This window comes from Herpailurus yagouaroundi, unplaced genomic scaffold, assembly GCF_014898765.1.
Source record: "Herpailurus yagouaroundi ecotype Mexico unplaced genomic scaffold, PumYag 186, whole genome shotgun sequence".
NCBI classification, from domain to species: Eukaryota; Metazoa; Chordata; class Mammalia; order Carnivora; family Felidae; genus Herpailurus; species Herpailurus yagouaroundi.
Genome location: NW_024412417.1, coordinates 36,088,895 through 36,116,409, shown reverse-complemented (window position 1 = coordinate 36,116,409; position 27,515 = coordinate 36,088,895). Strand labels below are relative to the sequence as shown.

Genomic DNA, 27,515 nt, shown 5'->3' with positions numbered 1-27,515 from the left:
GCCAAACCTCCAAGTTCATGGGCCAGACGAGTCTCGGAAGAGATGTCAATTCTAGAACCACCTAAAAGCACCTACCGGACATCTCCATCTAAAGCCCAAGAAGGGAAAATACCACAGGATTTAGAGAGGTCTGAAATAGGACTCGGAGACAAGACTGGGAGGTCCCGGTGATGGGCGGCTGGGAGGGAGGTTGAGGAGGGTAAGTGCGAAAGAACTTGTATTTTTGGAGGTGTTTCTTCTATTTAAGGTGTTGCTAACCCCCTGGTAAAACTCATTTTTGATTCTTGGCAGGAAAACACATTCAGGCTAAGCAGTGAGAAGAGACCCTGGCTGGGAAAGTACTCACCAACTCTCAAGTCTCTCTTGTTTTACTGCAACTGACTTGGGTTGAACAATTCGATTTGAATAATTGCACTTTGAGGATTTCTAGGGGAAGTACCCAGGGTCATCTTCTGACTGGAGATTCTATGACAGGAACTAATTCTGTAAGTCCGGAAGATTCCCCTGGACTGCAATGCATGCGTCCTACAAATACTTTATTGCCCACCCAGTGTGTGCAGATGCTGTGTTAGAGACTGAGGACACGCGGTGAGCAATATGGACACGGCAGAGGGCTTATGAACACCAGGGGAAGCTTGCAAAACAGAATCACACACGGTAATAAGCACCTGGTGGAAGAATGGTAAAATGTGCCCCGGGTGGGTAACTCAACAAAGAGGTGACACTGAGGAGACTGAAGGGTGGAGGGGAGTGTGTGGGTCTTCTGGGGTGGCCAAAGCTCCACAGACTGGGAGGCTTAAAACCATAGAACTTTATTCTGTCGCAGTTCCGGAGGATGAAGGTCTTGAATCGAGGTGTCCATGGGGCCGTGCTCCCTCTGACACCTGAAAGGCAAGGTCCTTCCTGGCCTCCTCTAGCCTTTGTGGTGGGCCAGCAACCTTGCACACCACATGGCTTGCAGAAGCATCCCCACCCATGTCTGCCCCTGCCTTCACACGGCCTTCTCCCCGTCTGCCCATCTCTCTTACAAAGACACCATGACTGGACCGGAGGCCATCTTGATCCAGAATGACTTCATCTAAACTAGATTATGTCCGCACAGACCCTATTTCCAAATAAGGTCACACTCACAGTTGCTGTGGGTCAGGACTCCAATATGTCTTCCTAGAGGACCCAGTTCTATGCAGTACAGAAAACAGCACAGGTAGGTGAGGAGTCAGCAAAGCCACGAGCTGGAGATGAGCTGGAGGGGCAGGAGATGGCCCCTTGGGGGACACAAAGAAGCCACTGTGAAGAGGGGAAAGTGGGTCCAGGAGACGGAGAGAAACCGTGGGGACTTGGCCAGCTCTTCACGCTCTGAGATGGGCACACCTCTTCCAGCTCATGCGCAAGTGGGCGTCGAAGACCTTGACATACAGGCAGGGAATCACGGCCCCTGCATCTCCATTGTCTGAGGTACCACACCAGTGACTGGCAGGCCACCCTGGGGAACTAAGAGTGAGGCAGAAACTTCCTGGCAATGATGTGCTCTCCACTCTGGAAAACCAGAGGCGAAAAGTGCCCCGTTGACTGTACGTCACGGCTTGAGTGCATCTTGGCAGGCAGCCAGGGAAGTCAGAAAGTGTCCTCCTTTGCAAAAAACACGGTACCTCGGTTATATATATAAAATATATTTTGGTCTTTGAGAGATATATATACACACATGAACTTTTTATATATATCTTGATATACATGCTATGTCTATATATGATATACATGCTTGAAACTTTCAGCCATATATAAATATATAAAACACATATATTTTATCATATATATATTTACATATATATATGTATGTGTGTGTATATATATATATATATACATATATATATATATGCATATATGTATATATATATATATATATAAAACCAAAAGGCTTTTGCTTGAAATAGAGGTTTATTTTCTGTGCCGGCTGTCTTTGGTCTAAGGCCATTCATTCATTCCACAAATATTTACAGAGTGCTACCATGTCACAGGTGGGGTTCTCAGCGGGGGCTAAGACAGAAATTCCTGCCCCCCTGGAATTGAATCTCCAGCGAGATAAGGGGCACTAATGGATCAACTCACACAACCGTGAGGCACGGTACAGGTGCCAAGAACAACGGAGAAAAACAAAGGCAGGAAAGAGAAGAAAGAGAGTTGCAGAGTGGTGGTGGGGGCGGGGGGTACAAGGGTGAAAGTGAAATAGGGGCCGGGGGAGGCCTGGCTGAGGTGGTAAGGCCAGAACAAAGGCCCGGAAGAGCTAAGGGAGTGAGCGGTGATGGGGGAGTCCAGCAAGAGCAAGCTGTTGAGGGGAGCTCGAGTGTCTGCAAGAGGGCAGGGGCAGGATGGCAGGTGGGATGAACAGGACAGAAGGAACGAGGGCATGGTCAGGGTAGTGGGGCTGGTTCCCATGGGCCTCCCAGACCATTGCAAGGCCCGTGGCTTTTACTCTGAACAGGATGGGAAGCCTGCGGGGGGGGGGGGGGGTTTGGAGCAGAAAGGTCATGTGCCCCAGCTTGATTTCCAAGGGTGACTCTGGCTGTTGCTGTGAAAACAGATTGTAGAGGGGCAAAGGCAGACGCAGAGACCCGTCAAGGGCTGTCGTACTAATGCAGGCAAGAAATGATGGCGGCTGGGACCCAGGTAGGGGCTTTGGGGTGGTGAGAGGGCATGATATTCTGGGTATGGTTTGCTGATGGTCTGGATAGGATAGGTGAGTGATGGGGAGACCAAGGTTAACTGACTCCAAGGCTGAGCGACTGAAGAGTTGGCGTTGTCATTAACAAGGATGGAGAAGACCACAGAAAGGTGGATATGAAGCCAGGGGAATCAGAAGTCTGAGACGCTGGCGAGACTCTCCAGTCTGGAGAGAGTCTGCCTCTTCAGCCTCAGAAGGAGAAACACAGCATGTTGGTCGGGCCCTTGAGAGGCCTCTCCTGTCAGCCTTGACCTAGGGGCCTCCCGTACATCCTCAATTGCAGAGCGTTCTTGAGAGCATCCTTCCCAGGATGACCTGGGAAGAGCTCACAATTCGGCATCCCCCAGGGGAGTCATTCTCACACTCAGCACCTACTAAGTGCCAGGAGCATGTGATCTGTGAATAAGACCCTACCACATACTTACCACCATCACCATCTGAAAAAAAGAGGAATGTGAGGTACAGAGCGCTAAGTAACCTGTCCATGGTCACACTAGAAGATGGCCTCTGTCTTCACTCTGCACACAGTGATTTCCAGCCAAGGTGGAGGGACTACTACCGGAAGGGCGGGTTTTGTCAAAGCCGGGCTGGTGCTGTGGGGAGGAGACCGGCTGGGGGGGATTTGAGAAGCTCTCTGTTCCTCTTGGCAGCTGTCTTTCCATTCTTACCCCTCCTGTGCCCCTGTGCTTACACTGTTGATCGCAAGGCACCACTCCACCTGCACAGCCCTGAAGTGCAATGTTTCCCCTGGGTTGCAACACCACCTCTGGGCTGTCCTCCATGTTACTCTGAACCCAGGGGCTTCTCCTCTTTCTCCCAGGAGGGGAGGATCTCAGCTGCAGTCCTTGGGCTACAAAGGGTCCAGGCCCGGTACCAGGAGTTAACTGCACCTCCGTGTGCACTCTTGACCCGAAGCCATGGATCCAGTTCCTCATGGGAGGGACAAGATGGGTGGAAGGAAGCAGAGACAAGAGGGCACAGGGATGCCCCCAGGAAGAGAGACTCAGTGGGAACAACTTCAGGCCCAGCTCATGGAAAAGCATCAGGACTCAGGGAGCAGGACAGAATAGGGTTCCAGGCCACTGCGTGGGGCAGACAGAGGCAGCATAGCCTTGTCAGCCCCACAGGAGATGAACTGTCTTGGGGGGTGGCCGGGAGGGGAGAGGAGGCGGGGGTACCAAACACCTGGTCACTGACTGTGGGTCAGAGGAAGACAGAAACTCATGCTGGCAGAGGGCGGTGTTTTCTGAAGTTCATCTCTGCGACAAGGGGTCCGGAATGGGACAGAGTATGGGCGAGTCCTAAAGCTTGTGCTAGGCAGTGTCCAGAAGAAAAATGGCACCATGATTAAAAAACCTGCCTGTCTGGGTTTGAATCCTGGCTGTGCCATTTATTTAGATTCTCAGGCAAGTGAATTAACCTCTTATGCCTCAGTTTCCCCCATCTCTACAAGGGACAAGAACCCCACCTGCCTCGGGGTTGGTAAGTGGCAAGAAATAACTCCGAGCCTGAAGCCCTGACACGGGGCCTGGTTCACACAGTTGGTCCTCCCGGCTAGTGTATCAGAGGACTTTCTGGGCCAGGAGTCAGCAAGACTTTTCCATAAAGGACCAGAGAGTCAGTGTTTTGGGCTTCATCAGCCATATAGTCTCTGTTGTGCATTCTTTTTAAAATTTTCAACCCTTTGGAAATGTAAACACCATTCTCAGTCCAAGGTCCTTACAAAAACCGACCACTGACCAGATCTGGCCTGCAGACTGTAATCTCACATTCCCCGGTATAGATGGAGATTGAGCCTGGAGATCCAGATGTGGCTGGGGCCAGGGTCCTGTTGGCTGGTTTCCTGCACCTTACAGGGCTGGGCTAGGGGCAATGGTGGGAAGAGCCCTGGGCACAGGGGGAACAGCAGACTCAGTGATGAGAAGCTTGGACAGGTGATGCAGAGGAAATGTGGTAGGACCGGGGACACGGGGAGGGCCAGGCAGGGCTGCTGTGTGCTCTCACTCTGAGCTTGGACCTCACCTGTTGGCATCATGGCATCACAGTCTAAGAGACACAGGAAGCCAGAGCCTCTGACGACAGCAGGCAGTGTGACATTCACAAGAGGGGACTGTTTATCCTCCCCAACATTTATGAACCGTTTACCATGTTCCAGGCACTGTTCTAAGCCATGAACAAGACAGAAGTGACCAGGCTCCACGCCTGGAAGTCCTGGCTGACTTCCTGCACCTTTAGTTGCAAGGATGTACTTGTCTCATTGAACCCAGCCTTCATGGGTTCCTGGTCAGTCTCTTCCTTGGGGCGTAGGGACCTGGAAGCCTGTTATTCTGTCTTTGTAGACGGAAAGGAAGAAAAAGATCTGCTGACCATGAAATGGTAACTAGACAATGACCCCGCCTTGCTCAGCTGCCACCATGGACAGGGAGCCCTTAGTAAGTGGTGCCCAGGAAGATCGTTCTCACCACCCCCAAAATCAAAGTTGTAAGAGGCTCCTAACCGTGGGCCCTGACCATCTAAGGGAGCAAAAACATGTAGCAAAAAGCTGTTGACTATCTCTCTCCCAAACTGAGAAATAAAGGACTTATTATGAAAATAGCTGAGTAGTTAACTGTGTTTCAGGTGTTTGATCTCATTTAGTCTTCAGAACAACCTGATGTGGTGAAGTATCATTGTTGCCATTTTACAGATTGGAAAATTGACGCCAAGTGAAGGTAACTAAGGTGTCCAAGGTCCCTCCATTCACAACAATGACAAACCTATGCACTCTGTGCCCCAGACACAGTGACCTTCCTTTGGCTCCCGGCCAGCACTTCATCCCTTGGAACCAAGTAGTAAGTTGCATCTAGCACATTATCCTTATTTTATCTTGACTCTCTTCCTGTGAGGAGGCCTAGACTCATTGCAGGACACGTGGCCAACCTCTAATGAATACACCAGCAATTGACGGGTGGCTTGAGTTTCTTCTTACCCAGAAATGAGAGTAACACCACCTTACCCGTGAGAGCCGCAGGGCATTGAGAAGTCTATTCTCAGCATGCTGGAATAGCGTGGCAGAATTAGGGTGTCAAAGGAAAAACGAAGAACTTCAGAGAGGGCATGAAGAAAATGTATTTGAAGCCGGCTGCTGCTTTTCAACTTGTAACTGCCCACACGCCTGCAATCGGGGGGAAATGAAATCCGTGGTCACCGGCGGACAGGGTGGCCTCAACGTTCAGAGCAGGGGCCACGAGGATTTGCTGTAAAAAGCCAAACGGGATGTAGTTTAGCTTTCGCAAGGCCACAGGTTTCTCTCACAACGATGGAGTTCCATCGCTGCTGTGGGAGATCAGCTCTGGACAACAGGTAATTGAATGGGTGTGGTCGCGTTCCAATAAAACTTTATTTACAACATCAGGCAGTGGGCCAGATTTGGCTTGTGGGCTGTAGCGTGCTGATTCCTGGTTCAGAGCAGACACAGCACTGTGACTATTTCATGCGAGCCGATGATGCGACAGGCACGCCACATACTTTCTCTTTTTTGAGTGGATGTCTTTTCAATAACAGGTGTTTGCTGTGTGCTCACCACAGGCCAGCCGCTGTTCTCGGCATAGGGTTTCAGTGCAGAAAAAGGCAAAACCCTGCTTACGTGATGAAAACCCTGTCTATGCCCCTCCGCAGGAGAAACCATCACCCCAACTTTCCAGAGGAAGGAAAGAAGCCCAGTGGGGACATCCCAGCTTGTGAGGAGCGGGGCTGGGCTGCCAGACCAGATCCCAAACCTCGGGTCTGGCCACAACTCTGTGCCATCCTGCAGTTCGGGACCAAGACCCTGGATTCCAGCCCAGAGGCTGCATCTGCTGAGCGGTCTTCCCGAGCTGAGCTAACGTGTGGCTGTGGGCACCTATTGTGGGCCACTGGCCCAGCTTCCAGAAATGCCCCAAAGCAGAAACGATGGGGTGGAAACCACCAGCCTCTGATAAATGCAAGAGAGGCAGCTCCCTAGGGTACCCCTACACGATGGCCCAGACGTCCCTGAGGACACCGGGGGGGGGGGGGGGCTCTGACGGGGCCCTACCCTCAGCAGCCGCACAGACTGGCCTGGCCAGGGCGGCCGAGGGCCAGGGGACAGAGCTGATGAACACAGCCCTGCTGTCTGAAGGCCCGTCTGCGCAGGGCATGGTGGGAGCCAGCCTGCCGTCTTCTTTTTATGGTTTTATGTGGCTTGGACCCTGAAATAAAAGAGCTCTCTGTGGAAAGGAATGAAGATGGGAAAGGGAGAGAGAGGAGGGATGGACTTTTCTAGAGTTTCCGCTTGGTGCTAGGCACTTGAATTGAACACTTCATCCTCACAGAGGGGTGGGTATGCACCATTGCTCCTGTCTCACAGACCAGGGATTGGGCAAAGTCTTTTTGCAAAGGGCTGGGTAGTAAAAAATTGTGAGTCGTGGGCCATGTGGTGTCTGTCGCACCTACTCGACTGTGCCTTAGAGAGTGCAAGCAAGGTATGCACCCCCTGTCGCCATAGAGACAGTTCATCAAGGAACGAGCATGGCGGGCTGTCAATAAAATTCCATCCGTAGATACTCGGAATTTCCCATAGTTCTCATGTGTTAGGAAATAGCATTCTTCTTTTGAGTTTTTATTTTTCAAATGTAAAAATGAGGGGCGTCTGGGTGGCTCAGTCGGTTAAGCGTCCAACTTCGGCTCAGATCACGATCTCACAGTTTGTGGGTTCAAGCCCCGCGTCGGGCTCTGTGCTGACAGCTCAGAGCCTGGAGCCCCCTTCGGATTCTGTGTCTCCCTCTCTCTCTGCCCCTCCCCAACTCGTGCTGTTTCCCTGTCTCTCATAAATAAAAATTAAAAAAAAAAAAAGTTAAAAATATATAAATTAAATCAAATGTACATGCAAACATGTAAAGTTTTAAATGTAAACAACATTTGAAAACATAACAACCATTTTCAGTTTCTGGGCTGTACAAAAGCAGCAGTGGGTTGGAGGTTGCCCACAGGTCATAGTTTACTGACCTCTGTCCTACATGATGTCACTGCAGTGTGGGAAGATTCAGTTCATGCCTGGATCACATCCTAAAGTGGGTGACTCAGGAGTCTAACCCGGAACCTAGGTTTCCAAGCCACAAATACAGAATTCCTAAGGACAGTACGGATGATAGCAAAAGTCTATCTGTTTTTGACAATTGCAAACAGAACCATAAAGGCATTCATTCATTCATTCGATCAATCATTTATTCACTGATCTTTTTAAATGTTCAGGTCCATGAGGTAGGAGATGTTCACGTCAAGAGCCTCTTTTAAGCCTTATGACAACTCTTAAGAAGGCTGGCGACTTACAATGGTCATTCTGATTTCACAGATGGGAGAACAGAGGTGCAGAGAGAAGCCCACATTCATTCCATTTCCCCAGCTGCCTGAGCCTGGTGGGGGTGAGACCCTTCCTTATGGAGCGTGGCAACAAATAAGTCACATACGTAAAACGAGAAGGCTGAAAAGTGGATTTTTAAGGTTGAAAAATACGCACAATTGTTCCAGATGTGGGGCCAGCGGGTGAAGCTCAGGGAGGGGTCCTTTGAGCCGAGCCGCATTTTAGCCATCAGAGATGGGCACCTAGGCAGCAAGAAACAGAAAGGACAAGGTCCAAAGTGGGGAGATAGAAGGCTGTGTGGAGGGCAAGGGACCTACCAGCTGCACAAAAGGCACCACAGCCCCAGAGGAAGGCCTGAGGCCCCTGCCCAGAAGAAGGGATGAGCTGCAGGGCGCTGGGGACTCCTGGGGGCCATCTGCTCTGCTGTGACAATTCAGGAATGGCCAGAGCCTGAGGCTCTCAGTCTGCAGCCCCCTGGGGGCTGGGAGCAAGGCTGAGCCGCTGAGCCCCTCCCTGCAGCCCCGACAGGTGAGGTGGGGGCGGCCCGAGGCCCAAAGCAGTAGTGGCCACCGCCAGGCTGGAAGGCAGGCACGGGCTCAGCAAGAGGAGAGCTTGTGATATGTTCGCATGGGTTTTCCTATTGAATCATTCAAGTCTCCCAACCTGATGAAAGGTTGTATCTATTTTTAAAGGTTTGTACACATAAACCACGTGCTATGTTCTCTGCCGACAAGGAACTTGAAGCTTGGAGCAGTGATGCCCTGGCTGTTGGAGGACAGGGGCCCTGTTCTTTGCTGCCTCCCGGTCCTCATGGCACCCCCCTCCGGTGTCTGAGAAACACCAGTGAGGGGCAGAGTTAGGAGGGCAGAGGAAGAGATGAAGGAAAAACAAGGGTCTTGAAGGCGCCGTGACCTTATTGCCTCCCTGGGGAGTAACAAATGTCGTGCTTTGGGAGGGAGTGGGTGAGCGGGCCACGTGTGACGTGGGAATAGAGGATCACTCTGAGCGAAGGTCAGGCTTCTCCAAAGTGAGAAACAGCCTAAAAACGAGCGGTTCCCTCGACCACAGTGGCATAGGCCGTGCAGGCTGCCAAGGCGAGCGCCGAACTTGGCCGGGCGTGCGGGGTTGTATGATAATCTCAGCCCTGCCGGGTCACTCCGGAACACCAGGACCACCTTCGTACCAGAAAAACAAACCCCTGACCGCCTGCCAGCCGGAGGAGTAAACAGAGGGGCGACCGCACACCAGGGCCCCGCGAACATTGCTCCTTATCCTGCTGGGATAATAATAACCACAGCAACCAACTCTCAGGAGCACGGACACGTCAGGCTCGCGTGCTCAAAGCTTTAAGTGCGTTATCTCTGAAGTCATCAGCAAAAGTCCCCGAGGAAGGTGGTAAAACCATCCCATTTCAGAGATGGGGAAGATCAGGGTCAGGAACTTACCTTGGATCATCATGCCGTTCGACAGTTGAGCTGGGATAGGAACCCAGGCAACCTGATTCCAGGAGCCGCACCCAAGGTCTCCACGCTGTCGGTAGGCAGCTGGACATGGTGCAGTGGCAACGAGGGTCTCAGAGCCTGGGATTACATGGAGTCAGATCTCAGCTCCCCCACTTCTAGCTGGAGCTGCGTGATTTTGGATTAACTCAGCTCAGTGTTGTCTCATGGGTAAAATGTGGAACCTCGGGTCCTAGGATGGGAATAAGGATGGGGGGTGCAGGGTATAAGCAAAGCGGCTGCCTCCATAATGTGTCTGGTCTCATGGGGCCCACAGCCTCTGCCAGAGTAGAGCATGGGTCCTCCCTGAACCTCAGGCTTCTCTTCAGCTCCCATACAGGGTCACCCTCCCCTCCCGGGGTGTCCGCTCCATTCAGTAAACTCTCAAATAGGGTAGAAAAGCCTAACAAGTTACCCAAAGGCTACCAAAGAAACACATTCTCTGACCACCCAGCCTCAGGCTTCCCTCCCTCCCATCAAAGTCAGCCTTTAACTTCCCACCCTCCTCCATCCAGGGGGACAACAAGGGAAATGGAAAAGGGGGGAAAGCCATCTGAGTCTTGGAGATGGCTAGTTCCGTAAATACAGAATTACCAAACTGTAGAAAGAATTTTCTTTCTTGCCTGAAAATCTCTCTTCGCTACTCCAGAAACCTCCAGGCCCCCCTCTCCCAGGAAGGGGCGTGGGCGATGGAGGTCCCTGCATGGAGCTCCATTTTAACATCATTGTTTTTCTTTGTCATCCTGAGTGTTGTACCATAGGTATTCTAAAAGCTTTATTCTTAGAGCGCCTGGAATCTGGCTTCAGCTCAGGTCATGAACTCATGATCAGTGTGTTCAAGTCCCGCATTGGGCTCTGCACTGGCAGTGTGCAGCCTGCTTGGGATTCCCTCTCTCCCCCCTCACTCTCTGCCCCTCTCCCAGTCATGCTGTCTCTGTCTCTATCAAAATAAATAAAAATAAACTAAAAAAAAAAAAAAGCATTATTCTCCAAAGGCACCCAGATCTTCTCCAGTTTGTAAAAAAGGGTCCAGTGTGGGCATGTGCACACACACACACACACACACACACACACACACGTTTCAAAGCTCTCTCTTTGGTCCTGGCATGCCAGGCTCTCTGAACTCACAAGTTCCCTGCCCTTCGTGAAATTATTTCCTAAATAGGTTTACAGATAGGACCATGTTTCCTTCATCTTTTACCTTCCCTGTGGAAATTCTCATTTATCTGCGAATCTGTGTCACTGAGAAAGAGAGAGGGAGAAGGTAGGCAGGAATGACTATACTCTGATAGGTATGCACTTTTCCAGCTACGGCCCCCACCCTGCTTGGCAAGGTTGCCCGTTAATTATCTGCATCCCTAGCACCCTGCAGATTCTGGGAGGGCAGGGGCAATGTTGAGTCCTTTATCCCGCAGCCTAGCACAGCAACTATGAAGATCAAGTCTCGGACGGATGTTTGCTGAACGCGTGCAGGGAAGAGAGAGGCCGTGGGAGAGAGATTTGCAAGGGCGCACGGTTGCTCCGCTCCCTTCCATGGGTTGATTCCCCGCCCTTGAGCAAATCTCTAGCCATCTTCTCCTGACCTCAGAGGTCCCTCTGGGGCTCTCAGCCTTTTCTTCTTAGCCGGGCCACTTGGAGAACAAGCTGGTACCGTGTGTCTGCCTCCCAGGGTCAGAGCCTGGCTGTGCCTTCTCAGCTCTTTGGACGTATGCCCTTGTCCTTCCCCCGGGAGCATTGCAGAGTGAACACCGTCCACTCCCGGGCACAGTCCCGGGCCTTCACAAATAACGTCTATGGAGCAGTCCATCCAAACCTGTAGAGGACACATCCTCTCAAGTGCACACACAGCATTATCTACGACAGACCCTATGCTCGGCCATAAAATAGGTCTCTATACATTTCAACGGACTGAAGTCACCCATCACTCAGAGAGGACAACGGGAATAAATCAGAAGTCAGCATGAGTCGATACAAGGAAAATCCCCCAAATGTTTGAGGAGACTCTCCCAGTGCTTGACACGGGGCAGGTCCTGAATAATTTCTGCCCTGATATCTTTCTCCACCACAGTCTCAATCCCTGTGCTGCCATGAACAGGGGAGGCCAACGTCATGGCTGCCGTCCCAAGCATGGCACTGGCTGCCTGGTCTGCACAATGAGCTGGGACTGCGATTCAACCTGGGAGCACCCTCTGAGCCCCTCGGCTTTTTCCAGATCCATCTTCAAACAGGAAGATCTCTGCCTTGCTGCCAAATGGAGTGCACCCACCCACCCCTGCCCCGCTTTCTCCTCTGAGGAGCCCAGTCTTCTCAAGGGCCTGCCCAGCATCAGACCCCTGGATGACGGATCTCGCTCTATTCATTCAGAATACTCTATGGCAAACAAAATGAAGTTCATTTTGTTCAGGGACTTTAACTGACACTCCTTGAGGAAAACATGAAAACAACGTATCAGAAATGCCTGCTTTCTTTTGCCTGCATTTTAGGGGGTGCCTGTGAGATTGGCAATACAGTCAACCAGAAAGGAACTCAACCAGCCAAGTCATTCGAGGTACATGATGACAGTGGCCATGACATCCTTGGATTGGAGAATGAAGTGGGATCTGAATTTCACTTAGGGGTTTGCTTGAGCTTTTGAAGGCCAATAACCTGATCCATGTTTTTAGCTCATTATATAAATGGGCAATTATGGTGCTGATAATCCACCACCCTCGAGAGCCAGAAGGTGAGGGAAGCTGTTATTGGCAGGAATGGGCAGTATGTAAACATTTCGCCAAGACAAAGCTGGTTGGAGTATTCTTCTCCTGTAAGTCAGGATCAAGGTCTCCTAGATAGGAAGGAGTGGGAAATTAAGACCTTAATTAAAGCACACCCCAAGGGGCTGGTTGGTGACAAAACCTCCTCAGAACTCCGTCCACATGAGGTTTCCAATGGGGTCCCATCCAGAGAGCAGGTTTCAGAGGCAAGAGTCGAGTCTGGTTTTGTCATCTTCTAGCTGTGGGGCCAGGGGGACGTGGTTTTACCTCAGCTTCCTCATCTGTACAGTGGGGACGAGAGTGAAAGAACCTACCTCAGAAGGTGGTTGTGAGGACGAGATGCGATGATGCACAAAGACACTGAGCAAGAACCTCACATGTAATAACAGACAGTCTAGGGCCCTTATCGTGTGATCTAAGCAAATGCACTTCATGTTCAGGACAACCTTGAGAAGTAAGTTATCACCTTTCATAGATACAAAAATTAAAGCCCAGGAAAGCAAAGAAACTTGTCCAAGGACCCAGGTCGTAAGCTGTAGAGGGGGGATCCAGACTCAGGGCTAACCCTAGAGCCTCAGGAAACTTCCAGTCTAAGAGGAGCGACCCACAGAAACCCCACCAGCACCTCCAGGAGGTCCAGCCAAACTGCCCCAGGGGCAAGGTGCCGGACTCACCCCGTAGGAACAAGGGTTAAGATGCCTCATGTCAGCTGGACCTTGGAAGACATTTTGGTTTTCACCAAGGAGAAGAGGAGGTAAGAAGAACCTGATCGGTGGAAAACTCACATTAGCAAAAGAAAGAAGGTACAGGAAAGGAATTCTCTGTTAAGTGAGACCGGAAAGACAGCCGTGCTGAGCACTGGGCTGGCTGGAGTCTCATGTGAACTCACGTCTGCATTCTTGGAAACATCCTGATCGGCAGAGCGATGTGGTTAAGAGCACAAGCTCCGTGTCTGATGGATTGCTGACCTACGAACGCCGTGTGACTTTGAGCAAGAGACTTAACCTCTCTGGTCCTGAAGGGGGCTCACCTTGCAAATGAAGGTTGTACTGGCCAAATGGGGCATTCCGTATGAAGGCTAAGCCTCAAGCCTGCTAGCATGCTGACGCTTCTTAACGTGTCTGCTCCCTTAGATGTAGTCTGAGTCCCCTCTGCCATCATTCTGCCCCCTGCCCAGACCTCTTTTGCTCACTGGATGGCATCTCACAAGGCACTACTAGTTCATGTCCAAAAAAAAAAAAAAAAAAGACTCAAAACCTGAAGAGAAATAAATGGGGCTCAGTCTGTTACTATTACTAGAGATGAGCCTTCCACTAACAAACCAGCCAAAACTGGGGATCTGACTTCATCCCTCATGCAAAATATGTTTTTGCTGAATAACTGTGACCGACAGCATTTGAACTCTCCCATTTGAGAGCAGCCTGGGGAAGACAGTTTGTGCCTGGACCACAAGGGTACCTCTACTGGTCTTTGTGTTTTCTCATGTCAAACAGAATGACAGGTTGGAGACCTTCCAAAGAAGGCACATTCGCTTCAAGCTTTCCTCTCATTCCGCCCAAACTCAAACTTGGGATCTAATTCTGTGCCTGGGCTTACCTAGGCGTGTGTGATTCTTGGAACCAAAGATCCCCAGACACACATCTTTTCAAATTTCACCTTCCCCAAATATGGATGCATCCGACAAGTGGCGCTCAGTCGTTTAATTGAAGGCATTTCTTCCTCTCTTAATGACACGTAAATTAACAGGGAGTCGTGCAACTGGTAGCATCTCAGATTTGAGGAAATACAGATTGTGCTGGGAACCAGACTAGGTTTGCAACAAAACCTGCTTCTGCTCTACAACAACCACATGAATGTAGATGGTCACCCCTAACTTACACGTGAGAAATCGGACGGCCAGGGTGTTAAAGAAACATTCGCTCATAGTGCTTAGTACGGAGGGGAGAGAGTGCGGGCGGGGTTCTGTTGAGTTCCAATTATCGCACAACTGGGCATCAGAAAACAACAATCGCTTTAGGCCGCTCATGAGTTTCTGGTCAGGAATTTGGGAAGGGCTGGGCTGGGCAGACGCGACGTGGGGTTTCCCCTGCCCTTGTAGTCAGATGTCAGCCGGGCTGTGGTCGGTCATCTGAAAGTGCAAAAGGTCTAAACATCCAAAATGGCAGTTTGTGTGGCTGTCGGCCAGCGCTGGGGGCTGAGAGCTCAGCTGAGACCACACCCCAGAGCACCAGCACTTGGACTCTTCAGCACCCCGGCCTCGGTGCTTCCCGCGGAGCGAGTAAGGAGATCTCCTTTGCGGCTCCGCTGCCTGGAGCCATCACAGGACTCCAGGAAAGGACGTAGATCCTGCCTTTCAATGGGGAGAATGTCAAGAAACGGGGCCCCTTTGTTTTCGAACCATCACAGATGAGAACCATCGCCTGACTGGTACAGACACCAAAACGTGACACTGCTTGTCTGGTGCCCAGAAGCACAAGAAGGGAACGGGAGCCAGATGCGAGGGAGAGGATGTTAAGACAAATGCGGGTGGAGTCATCCAGTCACCTGCGCGTCCAGGGGGGTTCCCTTGGGGACGTTAAACACCGACCCAGTGTTGTTCCCGCTGTTCGGAACCTGTCTGTAGCTTTCCGAGAAGCAGGTGCAGAGCCAGCTTCGCGAGTTTGCAAGAGACATCAGGCTTAGGACTTTGTCAGATATACCTTGTTTCCACCCCCAAAAGGCCTTACCTAGTTTAATATTTACTGAGCACCAGCTGCAGAATATTCTGGGGTCTGGGAATATCTGAATGAACAAAACAACATACTTTCCTCACAGGGCTTGTATTCTGCTGGGAGATGCAAAAAGTCACCAAATCTGTAACAATGTCAGCAAGACACGAGACCTATGGAGAATGACAGGAAGTGGGGCCTGGGGGATACTGTAGTGGGGGAGGATGGTCAGAGACGGTCTCTCTGAGAGTTGACATCTGAAGGGAGATCTGAATGCAGTGAGGAAATCCAGGGGAAAGAATGTTCCAGAAAAGGGGACCATTCCGTGCTAAGGCCCTGAGGCCAGCCTGCGCTTAGATATGTTTGGTCTGTAGCAAAAAGACCAGTGCGGAGAGTGGAGTGAGCAAGGAGAAAAGGAAGAAAGCGAGGGCCTAGGGTCCACGCAGGGAGGGCCGTATAGGGCACAAGAGGAATTCTGGATTTTATTCTAGGTGGGGTGGGACTCCACCGAAGGGTTTTGAGCAGGTGAGTCCCAGGATTTGGGTTACATTTTGAAAAGATCTCCCTGGCTGCTGAGAGAGGAAGGAGGGGAGGGTAGAAGCCAGGCCCGTTTGGAGGCAGGCTACTGCAGTGGTCCAGGCAGAAGGGGGAGGCAGCCTGGTCTGTAAAGTCACCGGTAGAGGGGATGAGAAGGGGTGAAATGGACACACACTTTGAAGGAAGATATCACCGGATTTGCTAATGGGCACATCTACCAGTTGATTTTTTAACCTCACAAAAGATGTTTCCAACAAACGTTCAGCCCTTGCCCAAATTCAACCCTGATCTCTACAGAGGGTGGCAATGTGTGTGGTGGAAAGTGGGAGAGACCCAGGGCAAGCCAGCTCCCTCACACGCCGGGCAGGGGTCTGTCTCATCCTCGTGGCAGAGAAGGAAGGGCCTGGAAAGCAGGCATCGCCCCTTCCTTTCCACCTCGCCCGCCCTGCCCCTGCAAGAAAGATATGAGGTTCAAAAGAATAAGCCACTGGCTGGAAAGACCCTTTCAAAAAGGAGTTTGAGAAAGTCTAGAGACTTCTAAAAGGGCTGTCGGGGAGATCACACCCATTTGCATGGGCAAGTTTGGGTATTTTGGTCATTCGCTTCATGACACGACTTTGTGGCCACAGCCTCTCCTCCTGCACAAGTCAGTTCTCTAAGGGGCCTTTTCTGTCAAAAAGAAACCACCGCTGGGGCTGCTTTGAGACAGACTTTAGGGGGAGTTTCATGCTCCATGAGACTCAGTGGTGAAAGGGTCAAGAGTCTGTTTCAACACAAGTGGCCAGATGATTAGATCAAGATCCAAACCCAGGCCTATAATAATGGTTTCCTTTCTTTTCTTTTTTTTTTTTCCTCTTCTCTTCTTTTCTTTTTTCTTCTCTTCCTTTCTTTTTTCTTTTGGATAAACAGGTACACAGACACTATGGGTCAGGCAGTGTTCTAATCATTGTATAAAATATTTAGTTACGTGAGGTTAAGAACGACCATCATCCTTCATTCAATACTCACCACACCTTTGCTGAGCATTTTGCAGACGAGGCCAGTGAGTCACAGAAGAGCTAAATGACTTGCCCAGGCCCTATACCTAGTAACGGTGGAGCCGAGATTGGAACCTGGGACTTCTGGCTCTGGAATTTGGGCTCTTAACCACCGTACTAGCCCAACACAGCCCGACACTGGCTGTGCTTTGGCGGAAGTCTGTGTATCCATTCGAAACGTTTTCCGCTGCAAATGAAAGACAACTTGGAGTGACGTAAAGAAGCGGCCATTGTTTCAATAACAGAAAGTCTGGATGTAGACTCCTGTCTTGGGCTGGTGGAACAGCTCAACCGTGCTATCAAAGATCCAGACTTTTTCTTATCTGCTCTGGCATTTCATTCTGTTGACTTGTCTCCTCATGCTTGCAAGATGGCTGCTACACCTCCAGGTATCTTACCCTAGATCCAGGCAGGAGAAAAAGATAAGAATGAGCCTCCTTTGTGGGACACTTTGTCTTTTTAGTTGGAAAGTTGCCCGCTCCCTAGCACATTTCCTCTCACGAAATTAGACTTGGCCGCCATTTCTATATCTGGTTTATACCAATTTTGATTCATCTCATCCAGCTGGGATTGGAAACCATCTTCCCTGAGGCCTGGGCCCTCTTCCATACCACCTCCACATATCACAGTTCTATGCGGTGGGGAGGCAATGGCTATTGAGGAGAAAACGCATTCCATTTGCCACAGTGGGTTTTCCTCTCCCCCTTCCACATGGGCACATGGCAGCTCAAAGTCGCAAAGTCTAGACTACGTGACTAGTGAAATGGTAGACCCAGAATATTAACCTCGATCCGGCGGACTAAGTCACCAGCTCTTAACTATGGTGTAGTACGTTGTTGAGTGGAGTCAAGAACGGATGGGCACACATTTGGCTTTATCACTAATAGCTGTGGAAGCTTGGGAAACTTAGCCAGCCTCCCTAAGCCGCGAACTTCTTATCTCTAAGAAGCTGCCATTGTGGTTAGCAATGGTACCTAACCAGAGGGTGGCTATGAGGGTAAATGAATTAATGTATGTAAAGAACCTGACAACACTAAGCCATCGATAATTCCTGGCTGTTATCCGTGTTGTCCCTTATTATTGTTGTTGCTATCTTAATGCCATGAGACTTTGTAGACACAACGCACTTGTCCTTGAATGAAATACCACTTGGGGCATCCCTGGCTGACGTGGTGGTACTGACTAGTGGGTGGACTTGAAAGTAAGGAGAAGGTGTTCACTGTAACACTGAGTGTGGTTTCAAAGCCCTGATGTTTGCCTTGCTTGAATTTAGTGATCCAGGTCCTGGCCACTCAAAATACAGGTCCACCATCTACAAAGCACAACAGTTGTTCTCAGGACATGCAGAGGCCCAGAGGTCTTCAAAGTTCCTTTCACCAATACAACGGGAGGATGCTAACCAGAAGGAGAAGCTAATAACTCCCAACCCAGGGGCTATTTAGAGGATTAACTGTGTTAGTGGCATTATAACTAAAAGTGCTGAATAAATGTGAAAAAATAAAGCTTTGGCAATTTCTTACAAGGCAACAATAGTCTTACCATGGGATGCAGTGATCATGTTCCTGGGAGATCTACCCAAATGAGTTGAAACTTATGCCCTCTCAAAACCCTGCACACAACAGGACACCTGGGTGGCTCAGATGGTTAGGTGTCTGACTTCGGCCTAGGTCATGATCTCCCCATTCCTGAGTTCAAGCCCCGCGTCGGGCTCTGTGCTGACAGCTCAGAGCCTGGAGCCTGTTTCAGATTCTGTGTCTCCCTCTCTCTCTCTCTGCCCTGCCTCTCTTTAATAAATAAATAACGTTAAAATAAAATTTAAAAAAGAAGAAAGAACGAAGAAACCTGCACACAAATGTGTATACCGGCTTCACTTCTAATTGCTAAAACTTGGAAGCAACCAAGGTGCCCTTTAGGAGGTAAACAGATACAAAAACTGTGCTACATCCAGACAAAGGAAATTATTCAGCACTAAAAAGAAATGAAGCATCAAGCCACATAAAGACATGGAGGGGACTTAAATGCATATTTACTGAGTGAAAAACGCCTAACAGAAAAGGCTACATACTGTATGAGTGAAACCATATGATATTCTGGAAAAGGCCAAACTACGGAGGCAGTTAAAGATCAGTGAGGCTGCCAGGGGTTTGGGAGGAAGGAGGGACAGATGGACAGGTGGAGCACAGAGGATTTTTAGGATGGCACAACTCTTCTGCACGACAATGTCATGGTGGGTACGTGACATTTTGCATTGGTCAAAAATCCACAGAACCATGCAACGGAAGGAGTGGACCCTGAATATAAAGTATGGCCTTTCATTCATCATAATGTATTAACATTGGGTCATAAGTTGTAGCGAATGTACCACATGAACGCAAGATGTTAACAATATGGTGGGGGCAGGGGGCTGGTATATAGGAACGCTCTACTTTCTACTCGATTTTTTATAAACCTAAAATTTCTCTCAAAAATAGTCTATTGGGGGGGCGCCTGGGTGGCGCAGTCGGTTAAGTGTCCAACTTCAGCCATGTCACGATCTCACGGTCCGTGAGTTCGAGCCCTGCGTCAGGCTCTGGGCTGATGGCTCAGAGCCTGGAGCCTGTTTCCGATTCTGTGTCTCCCTCTTTCTCTGCCCCTCCCCTGTTCATGCTCTGTCTCTCTCTGTCCCAAAAAAAAAATAAACGTTGAAAAAAAAAATTTTTTTTTTTAAATAAAAAAAAATAGTCTATTGGGGCGCCTGGGTGGCTTAGTCGGTTGAGCATCTGACTTCAGCTCAGTTCACGACATCATAGTTCATGGGTTCAAGCCCTGGGTCGGGCTCTGCGCGAACAGCTTAGAGCCTGGAGCCTGCTTTGGATTCTGTGTCTTTCTCTCTCTGTCCCTCCCCTGCTTGTGCTCATTCTCTCTCTCTCTCTCTCACAAAAATAAAAAAATAATAAAAAACGTTTAAAAAATATTAAAAAAAAATAATAAAGTCTATTGGGGCACCTGGCTGTCTCAGTCAGAAGAGCACACAACTCTTGGTCTTAGGGTGGTGAGTGCGAGCCTAAGGGATTACTTAGTATAGGGATTACTCAAATAAATAAAACTTAGTAAGTTTATTAATGAATGAATGAATGAATGAATTTTTTATTAGTTTCTTTATTTTTGAGAAGCAGAGAGAGACAGCGCGTGAGTGGTGGAGAGGCAGAGAGAGAGAGGGAGACACAGAATCCGAAGCAGGCTCCAGGCCCCGAGCTGTCAGCACAGAGCCCGATGCGGGGCCCGAACGCAAGAACAGTGAATTCGGGACCTGAGCTGAAGTCCGATGCTCAACGAACTGAGCCACCCAGGCGCTCCAGTAAGTCTATTAATTTAAATATCTGTATCTATATTGCTAGGCAGATAGATAAAGTTTAACAACTTTCATATCTTTTGATCCAAGGATTCCACTTCTGAGATTCTCTTGAGATACAGGACATACTAGAAGGAAAACTTCATTTACAGAAGAGAAAAGAGTAAGCAGCCTGAAGTTGCTCCCCGGCACCCACATGGATAAAAGCAAATTAAAAAACGGTAGTTGAAAGTGTTCGGAAGTAACACAGACAATGCTTGCAGAAAAATGCCCATGGGGAAAAAAGTAAGAGCTTCCTAAGATAACCATGGGGAAAACTTTGTATAAAACAACACAAATGGTTTCCAGCACCTTGATAATGCAATTGTTCTCACACTATCTGGGGCCATGAGATTATGGATAGCTTTTTTCCTTCTTTTTCCAATTTCTTCTAATATTTTACATATGTACATTTATTTAAATATATTTAAAGGTCTATGAATCGTTTAGCAAGGGGAGAAATGACAAGAGCTGGTCGGTGTTCTTAGTACTTGGATAAATTGTAAGTCATTTGGGTAACTCACTGAAAGTCACATTGCTACACAGCTGGGGTTGCAGACATTCGTCCAAAGCACTTGCCATCTGAAGCTGGGGCTTAGTCAAAAAGATACTATTTAGAGACAGTATAGTCACCCTGGGATGCCGAGCACATAAAGATATGTGGGAAACAGAAATTCAGATGCGGAGCATACAAAGATATATGGGAAGCAGAAATTCAGAGACCAAGAGAGAAGGTTAAGAATCTTACTCACTCACTCACCCACACAGCAAGCCTTTATTTACTGTTTACTAGAAGCCAGGCACGGGGTCGGGAGGAGGCACTTCTAAATAAAATCAAACCTCGGACCTTCACTTAAGAACTTCTGGTCCAGTCTCCCCAGAATCCCATATTTCCACACTAAATACCTTTAAATGGTGGAAAAGCCCACTAACTGTATAAAAACCAGCATAAACTGGGACTCAGCATGTGGTTCCCCTAAGCTGTCTCAACACACTGCCTCTCGGGAGGGCAGGAACCAGCCCTACAACCTGCAAGATAATTACCTCCCCATGCTTCTTCACTTACGCTGACTTTTATTTTTAATGTTTATTTATTTATTTTGAGGGAGAGAGAGAGAGAGAGAGAGAGTGAGTGAGTGAGAGAGAGAGCAGGGGAGGGGCAGAGAGAGAGAGAGAGAGGGAGGGAGGAGAGAAAGAATCCCAAACAGGTTCCACTCTGCCAGCGCATCGCCCGACATGGGGCTCGAACCCACGAACCGTGAGATCATGACCTGAGCCAAGATCAAGAGTCGGATGTTCAACCGTCTGAGCCACCCAGGCACCCCCCACTTAAGCTGACTTTTTAGGGTCAGGAAACTTACTTCTGATTGTACCTCCCACCCCAGCCCCACAACATCAAGCATTTCAGATCAAGTATCTGTGAATCATAGGTCAGGTTGAGTCATTCTTAAAATTTCCAGGCTGTGAATTAAAACTATATTGATCACTTGGCAGTGGATCAAACAGACAAGAGACAATGTGACTTGCTCTGCAGGTATCTGTAACAATGCAAAGCGGATTTGCAAGTATTGTATTGAAATGGAGGTGGGGGTGGGACGGGTGGACAACTTTGCAGGGAGTGAGGGCTGGTAAATGGATGGGGCCCTCAGTTCCTTTACCCTCTGGTTTCAGATAAGTATCACGTTGATGGCTGTCTCTCCATTCACCGCGCTGCCTTTTTGTTTCATTTTGGTTAATGTGAACTACATTTATGGTAGGCTTTTGGCAACTGCTACAGATTCAGAGCCTATAAAATGGTTTTCCAGGGAAAAGGGAAGGGAGGGCTTGAGCACCTCCTACGGGGTTTCATTCCGTCTCTTAGATGGGGCAGGGCTTGGCGGCTGGGTGGCGTCCGACTTCGGCTCCGGTCATGATCTTGCGGGCTCGTGGGTTCAAACCCCGCCTCGGGCTGTGTGCTGACAGCTCAGAGTCTGGAGCCTGCTTTGGATGCTGCATCTCCCTCTCTCTTGGCCCCTCCCCCGCTCATGTTCTCTCTCTCGATCTCACTCAAAAATAAACACTAAAAAAAATTTTTTAAAAGGCAGAGCAGGGTAGGAAGGGGAGGCTGCTCAAGTTCCCTGCCCCAGAAGCTCTCGGGGGAAGAGTCCCCCAGACTGGCACCAGCCTACACACAAGGGACAATCAGAAACAGCAGCTCACAGAGGGTGGAAAACAGCAGGAAAGCTGACCCCCACAGAGACCTTGCGGGGCCAGGGCACCCACACGGTTTTACACCCTCTTACCACGACCTTTCCCCTGCACTACCACACTGCCTCCAGGCCCGTGTGTAATGCCAAAACAAGGGGCCAGAATCGTCACCCCGTGTGGGAAAGCCTGGCTGGGACCACCAGGGAAACCCACCTGCGTGTGAGTCAGACCCTCGTGTCCTGCGTCTCGAAGCAGGGGTACACGTCAACGCAAGCTTCAGGGCCCAGGCGGGAAACTCTACGTCTGAATCATGACCGCACAGAACCTTCTCTGGGCCTCCCTTGGAACCCACTGAGGGTCTTTACCGGGAGCGAGGGCGGCTGCACAAGTCTCATGTGAAAAGGTGATCTGAGGGGTTTTGGTGGTCTTTTTGGTCAGTTCACAAGATGAACTAGGTGCAGGTGACGCAGCTCAGAAACGCCAGAGAAACACGAGCGGGTGTGGTTTTTAACTTTCTTTTTTGGTGGCTATTTGGCTAATTTGAAGTCATAGTATTAACAGATGGAAACCCAGAGAAGGTTAGTGACTTGTCTAAGAACTAGACAAGCCTGGAGGGACAGCTCGGGGGCCCACAGCCTCCTTCCCCAACCCCACGCTGCCTTGCTTAGAACCAAAAGATCACACAAAGCAAAGGGGACAAGAGTATCCATTTTAATTGGATCATCAAGTAATAGGAAAGAAGAGTAAGATCCAAAGGCAGGACATTATGGACTTTGTGACTTATACTCAGCTAAAAGCTCTGGGCTAAATCTCTCTTTAAAATTTTGTAAATCTATTTCAATTAAAATATAACAAAGTATATTTAATCACTTGAAACTTCAAACGTTATTTTAAAGTATTAAAAAAATTTTTTTTAATGTTTATTTATTTATGAGAGACAGAGAGAGACAGAGCATGAGCAGGAGAGGGGCAGAGAGAGAGGGAGACACAGAGTCCAAAGCAGGCTCCAGGCTCTGAGCCCGACACGGGGCTGAAACTCACAAACCGTGAGATCATGATCTGAGCCGAAGCCGGATGCTTAACTGACTGAGCCACCCAGGAGCCCCTCCAGTGTATTTTAAAATTGCCTCTTCCCCATCTTGACACACAGTGAAGAGTAAGCTAATATGTTCTACATAGGAATCCTGGGGCAGTGTGTGTGTAAGCCCTATAAATCACAGTCTAATAGCTGAGAAAGGCTCACTGAGCCCATTGTGCAGATGAGAAAAAACAGGTCCAAGGAGAGGCAATGGCCTGCCCAAGGAAATTCAGTGGGCCACCATCACAGCCAACACTGTATCTCACATCACTCGCTACAGAGACCTGTGCAACTCCCCACGGCCCGTGCACTTCCCTAGCTTCTGCAGACAAGGGAATTCGGATCCCTCTGGCAATCCTTAGCATTTCACATGATTCCGTCTACTGGTCTGGCATAATCTGCAAGGCAGCTGGCTGATTTTCATGAAATGTGTTGTAGCTACCAAAAGATATAGCAGTGGGCACGGTTAGTTTTTCAACATGTACATAAGGGATCCCAAACTGTAGCGCTCATGAAAGCAGATGACGAATTTATTTATTTGGGGTGCCTGGGTGGCTCAGTCGGTTACGCGTCTGACTTTGGTTCAGGTCATGATCTTGCGGTTTGTGAGTTTGAGCCCCGCATCGGGCTCTGTGCTGACAGCTCAGAGCCTGGAGCCTGCTTGGGATTCTGTGTCTCCCTCTCTCTCTGCCCCTCCCCCACTCACGCTCTGTCTCTTTCTCTCTCTCTCTCTCTCTGTCAAAAATAAATAAAACATTTAAAAAAGGAAAAAAAAGAATTTATTTATTTGATGCAAATAAAAGGTATATCCATACGATGTAATAAAACTGGGTGGCAGTTACAAAGAATAAGGCAGCTGCCATGGATAGCACTCTTGGGTATATTGAGGAGTGGGAAAAGGCAAGTGACTGGTTTATCAAGGGCTACAAAAACAGTTATGTGTGTGCACATGCACATAAATACATTAGAAATGTCTACAAGCATGTGCCCCCAAGAAACAACCCAAGTGGAGTTGATAAAGAAATAAGGATAGGGACCCAGTGATTAAAAAGAACTTTAGTTTTATTTGAAAAGCTTTTTTTTTCCAAGGTGATAACATTCATTTACTCTTTGTGTAATAAATGACTGACTTTTTACAAAAAGAGAAAAATAGGGCTTTATTCATGTACCTACATACCCAACCTGCTACTTGAGCACCTGCCACTCCCGGGTGAGAGGAAAGATTGTCTGCTTGGTTCATGTCATGAGGCAGGTGACAGGTGCTGTGGGGACGGAAGGAAACAGTACAGGGATTTCTGTGTTCCAGGGGAGATTCAGAGGCTGAAACAGAGTCCTCGGCAAAATTCTGTCAAGGCCTGCCATCTTGAACACAGTGATGATGACAATGGTTTCCAAATGGGCAAAACTTTGGCAATTTCAAAGGAATTTCAATCGTTTTTGACTTTAGTCAGAGTTCACAACGGAATATGTGACAGCACAAAAGACAGTCTGTGGTTCCCAAAATTTCACCCCCACAGAGGGAGATGGTTTCGGTGCTTTTTAAAGGCACCGACTCTTTGGCTGTTTTTATCGGTACATATGGCTTACTCTGCTAGGCTAGAAATGGCCTCCGCCAAAATTGCTGTTTTGATTTGGATTTCCAAAAATAACTCACGAAAAGCCTATCGTATGAGGAAGATGGTCACACCCAACTCTGGGGAGGAAAAGGAAGAGCATTTGATTTGAATCACTTAAGAGCAGAAACTGAGAGCATGTATCTCCTTGTAGCAACTACTACATAATTATCCATTCTACTGGAATCCTTTCAAAACCAAGGCGGTTCAACAAGAAGTTTAATGGAAAATAAAATTTCAGGACCAACTATTCGGTCAAAGCCACGTTAAATGAAGACAGCTCAGCAGTGACCAAATCCTGTTCACGTATCACGTGTGACAGGTGAGGGGTGGGAGGGGGTGGGTGTTCTCCTACATGGGGGAAACGTGGCAATGTGCTAGGCTCCTCTGTCCAGTTCAATGTGTCCTCTAGTCACTGGGCACAGGGATTCAATTCTCTCTGGGTCAGTGTTACTACTGGGCCTCTCCCCTCTATCAAGTGTTTTCTGGTCTTCCTAAGAGAAGAAGCTAGGGTTAAAAATGCCAGAGATAAAGACAGAGCGAGAAGAGAAGAGGACCCTTACCATCCAACCTGTTCATGAGCGCAAAGACAGGTCCCATTCCAGACACAGGCTCGTGGAGGACAGCAGTGATGGAAAATGGTCTTTACCACTTGGGACGCTCCTCTGTGTCACTTAGCTGTGTAACCTCTGCTGGGTTACTTAACATCTCTGAGTAGCAGTTCTCTCACCTAAAAAAAAAAAAAATCATATATATATAATATATATTATATTATATTATATTATATTATATTATATTATATATATTATATATTATATATTATATATTATATATTATATATTATATATTATACATATAATATAATATATATACATACACACACGGACACCTGGGTGGCTCAGTCAGTTGAGCGTTTGACTTCCACTCAGGTCATGATCTCACAGTTTGCGAATTCGAGCCCTGCATCGGGCTCACTGCTGTCAGCACGAAGCCCATTTCGGATCCTCTGTCCCCTTCTCTCTGCCCCTTCCCACTCGTGCTTTCTCTCTCAAAGATAAATAAAACTATGGTGTATGTGTGTGGGTCAGCCTTACCAGCAGCACTTGGGAGCTCACCATTAGTGCAGTAGAGCTCCGCCCCACACAGATTAACTTGAAAGAGAATCTGCATTTAACAAGGGTTCCTGGAGATTTGCTTGGGGCTCCAATTTGAGAGACAATGGCTTTGGCCATTCTGCACCAGGTGCCTGAGTCAACAGAACATGATGTAACAGTTGCCCTTGGGGGAGAAGCAGAATCCCCAGAGGGCCACCTCTGGTGGGCACATTTCTGAAGACCATCCCAGATTGCTGTCCAGTCTTCCTGCTTCCTGCTTGCAGACAGGGGAATCAAGGCAGAGCTGGGAGCCCCCTGAAACTGAAGGATTCTCCACCAACAGGGCCAGACCACCCTGGGGTCCACAGCCATGTCATCACAGATGTCCCCCTATCATCAAATGTGTCCAGAAAAGGCTCTGAGTGCAGAGAGGACAACGTCAGCAACTAACAGTAAGTGGCAAATGAGAACGGCGGCCGAGAAACTCAGAAGAAATGGGCTGGACGACAGACCATCTTCTCTTCCCTGATTAATTCTGGCCTAAATCAAGGTGCTTTTGTGCTATAAAACACAACCACCTGATACAGTAGGAAAAGAAATGTTAGACACACACAGGGGTTTTGCTGTCTATGCACAGACCATCTCTAGCATCGCAGACGAGACACTTTTGATATTGACTCCCTCCCGGAAGGGAAACCTGTAGGCTGGGGAGCTGGAGATTGAGGGAGGAAGAGGAGGAAGAAGAAAAGGAAGGAGAGAAAAAGAGGGAGGGACATTGAAATTAAAAAAGTAAAAATAAAGTTAAAAGATAGTTGAGTCTCTTGTCATGCAGAGTGACGTTTAAAAGTCCTCCTAGAGGATATTCTGGCCATGAAACCATGTTTTTTACCTAAAACCACACTGCTGAGCTTATGATCCTTTGTTCAGACCTCACACCCACCACACCTATGTCTGAAAATGCTCACATGGAGAAATCCGGCAAGGATGTGTCCCGGGGCGGCAGAGAGCGACCTTGTTTATTTGCTCCCAAACCAACAGACACTAGAGCTAACCCAGCCTCTCAAAATCCCAGTGGCTCCTGACTCCAGTCCATTTGGCTTAGTTAGGCAAGGAAGAATCTCTTCCAGAAGATTCTAAAGCCTGGGTTTCCAGAGACTTCCCATAACTAAATGGAATTGGGGAACACAATGCTTATACTTTGGGTGAGTGTGCCTATGTGGGAACCGAGGGAAGAGACGAAACAGGCTTGCATTCTGGAATGCGCAGCACTGACTATGCTCAGTTTATAAAGCACTTCCTAAATCCTTGCGGGGAGGAAATATAATAGAAACCTGATTTAACGGGGGCAGACCGAGGCCCGGTAAGGTTTCATGGTAGAACCAGGAGCTAAATGTCCCAGTCTCCCCAGCCACCTTCCGGCAATGACCCCCACATCTACCACCTGCTGGAGGCCTTACACTCTATCTTTATGGTTGGTTTCTTTTCTTTTCCTTCCTTCCTTCCTTCCTTCCTTCCTTCCTTCCTTCCTCCCTCCCTCCCTCCCTCCCTCCCTCCCTCCTTC

General features: G+C 48.8%; 1 long non-coding RNA gene across 19 annotated transcripts in view; it reads right to left on the bottom strand.

Annotated features, from left to right (window-relative positions):
• Positions 1-499: 499 nt before the first annotated feature.
• The window catches only part of LOC121042978 (uncharacterized), a 265,060-nt gene continuing 238,044 nt past the window's right edge, over positions 500-27,515 (bottom strand). For 15 of the 19 annotated variants that reach the window (XR_005796582.1, XR_005796579.1, XR_005796581.1 and 12 more), the window contains 6 exons: positions 25,424-25,590; positions 16,584-17,011; positions 9,524-9,770; positions 8,235-8,320; positions 5,715-5,955; positions 1,917-5,050 (listed from right to left, as the gene is read on the bottom strand). This is a non-coding gene — a long non-coding RNA (uncharacterized LOC121042978). Of the gene's footprint in view, positions 1,630-1,916; positions 5,051-5,714; positions 5,956-8,234; positions 8,321-9,523; positions 9,771-16,583; positions 17,012-25,423; positions 25,591-27,515 lie in introns of those variants that run through there. The other 4 variants (XR_005796589.1, XR_005796587.1, XR_005796594.1 and 1 more) reach the window with 4 other exon arrangements.